Raw genomic sequence first — 4,856 nt, forward strand, 5'->3', positions numbered from 1 at the left:
TTTTTTTGAGACGGAGTCTTGCTCTGTTGCCTAGGCTGGAGTGCAGTGGCACGATCTCGGCTCACTGCAAGCTCCACCTCCCGGGTTCATGCCATTCTCCTGGCTCAGCCTCCTGAGTAGCTGGGACTACAGACGCCCACCACCGCGCCCGGCTTATTTTTTGTATTTTTAGTAGAGACGGGGTTTCACCATGGTCTTGATCTCCTGACCTCGTGATCTGCCCGCCTCGGCCTCCCAAAGTGCTGGGATTACAGGCTTGAGCCACCGCGCCCAGCCGTATCTATTCTTCTTTATCTGCAGGTAATACTCTAAGTGACTTTACCCAACTTCAAAGCTTTAAATGTCATCCATATTTTGACTCCCTAATGTATATTCCTGATTTGGGCCTTTGCCCCATATTATTGTTTGAATGTCCACTCCAAAACTCATGTTGAAATTTGCCAACGTGGTGATATTTAGAGGTGGAACATTGCCTGGGTGTAGTGGCTCATGCGTGTAATCCCAATGCTTTGAGAGGCCAAGCAGAAGGATTGTTTGAGTCCAGACTGGGCAACATAGTGAGACTCTTGTCTCTATAAAAACATTTTAAAAATTTGCCAGGCATGGTGGTGCATGCCAGTAGTCTCAGCTATTCGGTAGGCTGAGGTGGGAGGATCACTTGAGCCCAGGAATTGGAGGGTGCAGCGAGCTATGATCGAGCGAGTCACTGCACTCTAGCCTGGGTGACAGAGTGACACCCGGAATCTTAAAGGTTTCACCTCTTTTCTTCTTTTTTTTTTTTGAGAGGGAGTTTAGCTCTTGTTGCCCAAGCTGGAGTGCAATGGCGCCATCTCGGCTCACTGCAACCTCCACCTTCCAGGTTAAAGTGATTCTCCTGCCTCAACCTCCCGAGTAGCTAGGATTACAGACACTCGCCACCACATCTGGCTAATTTTTTTGTGTATTTTTAGTAGAGACGAGGTTTCACCATGTTGGCCAGGCTGGTCTGAAACTCCTGACCTCAGGTGATGCACCCACCTTGGCCTCCTAAAGTGCTGGGATTGCAGGCGTGAACCACCGTGCCTGGCTTCCCTTCCCTCCCTCCCTCCCTCCCTCCCTCCTCTCTTTTCTTTTCTTTTCTTTTTTCTTTTCTTTTCTTTTCTTTTCTTTCTCTCTTTCTCTCTCTCTCTCTCTCTTTCCTTTCTGAGACAGAATTTCACTTTTGTTGCCCAGGCTAGAGTGCAATGGTGCGATCTCGGCTCACCGCAACCTCTGCTTCCCAGGTTCAAGCGATTCTCCTGCCTCAGCCTCCCAAGTAGCTGGGATTACAGGAATGTGCCACCACACCCGGCTAATTTTGTATTTTTAGTAGAGATGGGTTTTTTCCACGTTGGTCAGGCTGGTCTCAAACTCCCGAGATCCACCTGCCTCACGGGATCCACCTGCCTCAGCCTCCCAAACTGCTGGGATTACAGGCGTGAGCCACCACACCCGGCGACTATTTATTTATTTTTTGAGACAGAGTTTTGCTTTTATTGCCCAGGCTGGAATGCAGTGACACGATCTCAATCTCAGCTCACAGAAACCTCTGCCTCCTGAGTTCAAGCAATTCTCCTGCCTCAGCCTCCCGAATAGCTGAGATGACAGGCATACGCCACCATGCCCAGCTAATTTTGTATTTTTAGTAGAGGCAGGGTTTCTCCATGTTGGTCAGACTGGTCTCAAACTCCCCACCTGAGGTGATCCACCTGCCTCAGCCTCCCAGAGTGCTGGGATTACAGACGTGAGCCACCGCACCCAGCTCTCTTTTCTTTTTTAAGAGGTGATTAGGTTGTGAGTGCTCTGTTTTATTCTGTTATAGCAACAGAAAAAAGACTAAGACACCCCTGAACTCAGAGGCATATACATAGCTGCCTGTGCGACATCTCATGTCCAAAAATAAATTTCTGATACCACCTCCTCACCTCTTCCTCACTTACTTTTCCCCATCTCAGTCAATGACAACTATCAAGATGAAATATATGAAATTGCCTTTTAAGGTTAAGAACTATCAAATATTGATAATTTCATTTGGTTCAACCTAATACATTCTTCTAGCTGCTCAGGCCAAGGACCTTGAATTATAGTCCCCAACCCTTCTCATTCTCTAGCCCCTTCATCCAATTATCAGGAAATCCTGTTGGCCCTACCATCAAAATATATCCAGAATCTTTTCCTCGCCTTCTCTATCAAGCCATCGTCTCTTACACAGATTGCTATAATCACTTCCCAGTTGGCCTCACTTCATCAACCCCTGTACTCAACTCAGAAGCCAGTGAGCCTGACTATAAAGCAAATCTTGTCTCCCTACTGTTCAAAACCCTCCAAGTGCTTCCCAGTTCACATGATGTAAAAGCCAAAGCCATCACAGGATTCAAGGCCCTACAGGAGGGTCCTGTCCGATTCTGTACGATTCTGTCACTCTCTGATTCTGTCACTCACTCCTTTCTACCCACACTGGTCTTTTTCTTTTTCTCTTTCTCTTTTTTCACATGTATATATATATATATATTTATTTTATTATTATTATTATTTTTGAGATGGAGTCTCGCTCTGTCGCCCAGACTGGAGTGCAGTGGTGCAGTCTCGGCTCACTGCGAGTTCCGCCTCCTGGGTTCATGCCATTCTCCTGCCTCAGCCTCCTAAGTAGTTGGGACTACAGGTGCCCACCACCACGCCTGGCTAATTTTTTTGTATTTTTTAGTGGAGATGGGGTTTCACTGTGTTAGCCAGGATGGTCTCGATCTCCTGACCTCGTGATCCACCTACCTCGGCCTCCCAGAGTCCTGGGATTACAGGCGCAGGCGTGAGCCACCGTGCCCGGCCTTCACACGTATATGTATTTTAAGACTAGTCAGGTGAAGCAGTGGGGGTGGAGAAGCAACAGAGAAATCTGTAATCAATAGTGGTAAACACTGCACTCAGACCAGCCTGCACTGGGTTTCTTGCTGTTCCTCAGATACACCAAGCATGCCCCGGCCTCAGGGCCTTTGCACTTTGCTACTTTCTCAGCCTAAAATATTCTTCCCCCAGATGAGCATATGGCCTACTCCCTAATGTCCTTTGGGTCTTTGCTGAAATGTCACCTTCTCAGTAGAGCCTTCCCTGAGCACCTTAGTTTTTAATTATTTAGAGATAGAGCCTTGCTCTGTCGTCCAGGCTGGAGTGCTGTGGTGTGATTATGCCTCAGCCAGTCTCAACCTCCCAGGCTCCAGTGATCATCCCACCTCAGGCCACCAAGGAGCTGGGACTACAGGTGTGTGCCACCATACCTGGCTGACTTTTTTTTTTTTTTTTTGGTAGACATAGGGTCTCGCTATATTGCCCAGGCTGGTCTTGAACTCCTTGGCTCAGGTGATCCTCCTACCTCAGACTCCCAAAGTGCTGGAATTATAGACATGAGCTGCTGCACCCAACTTATTTATTTACTTATTTTTGAGACAGAGTCTCACATTGTCAACCAGGATGGAGTGCAGTGACATAATCTTGACTCACTGCAACCTCAGTCTCCCAGGTTCAAGTGATTCTCATGTCTCACCCTTCTGAATAGCTGGGATTACAGGCACCTGCCACCATGCCTGGCTAATTTTTGTATTTTCAGTAGAGACGGGGTTTTACCATGTTGGCCAGGCTGGTCTATGAACTCCTGACCTCAGGTGATCCATTCGCCTTGGCCTCCCAAAGTGCTGGGATTACAGGCGTGAGCCACTTCGACCAGCCTATTTACTTATTAATTTTTTTATTATTTTATTTTTTTTGAGATGGAGTCTCGCCCTGTTGCCCAGGCTGGAGTGTAGTGACATGATTGCCGCTCACTGCAACCCCCGCCTCCCAGGTTCAAGTGATTCTTCTGCCTTAGCCTCCCGAGTAGCTGGGACTACAGGCTCATGCCACCACGCCTGGCTAATTTTTGTAGTTTTTAGTAGAGGCGGGGTGTCACCATGTTGGCCAGGCTGGTATTGAACTCCTGACCTCAGGCGATCCGCCTACCTTGGCCTCCCAAAGTGCTAGGATTACAGGCGTGAGCCACCGCGCCCGGCCATTTATTTATTTTTTAGAGACAGGTTCTCACTATTTTGCCCAGGCTGGCCTCAGATTCCTGAGCTCAAGCGATCCTCCTGTCTCACCCTCCTGAGTATCTGGAATAATAGGCACAAACCACTGCGCCCAGTTTAAATTGCAGTACCAATTCTATCCCAGTACATCCTCTTCCTTTTTCTTTTGTTTTTCCTTACTACCATTTCATATACTGTATTTTACTCAAATAATGTATTTAATTCAGGATGTAAGCTGCATGAAGAGAGGGACCTTTGTCTAATTCACTGTTATATATCCAATGTCTAGAGTAGTATGTGGTACATAGTAAGTGTTCAAATAGTGAATGAATGAAATGAAGAAGGAAGACCAGCTGAAAAGGTAACACAGAATTAACAGCTGAAAGCAGCTCCTTAGAAGCTCACAAAGTTAATTCTTCCTAACGGTCTATATAGAGTGGCAGGAAACCTCACATCCTGAGCACCTACTCTGAACCAGGAACTGTAGCAAGGTGCATTACTTACAGCCAAACAACCTGGCAGGACAGGTGTTATTCTGCTCGTTGCACAGCTGAAGAACCTTCGGTTCAAAGAAATCATGTAAGCTGCCCAAGGTCACAGAGTCAGTAAATGGAAGCATCAGGATTCAAATCCAAGTCCCCAATGTCAAAGCACATGCCACTTGCAATCTGCCATGCCCCTTGTTAATTCAGTCAGTGTAATTTGTAGGTGTTAGGAAACTTAATTTTACTTCCTTCATGACCAGAAGTCAACTAGGCCACTCATTTTTTTTTTTTTTTTTTT

This window comes from Piliocolobus tephrosceles, chromosome 8 (genome assembly GCF_002776525.5).
Source record: "Piliocolobus tephrosceles isolate RC106 chromosome 8, ASM277652v3, whole genome shotgun sequence".
Classification (NCBI taxonomy): domain Eukaryota; kingdom Metazoa; phylum Chordata; class Mammalia; order Primates; family Cercopithecidae; genus Piliocolobus; species Piliocolobus tephrosceles.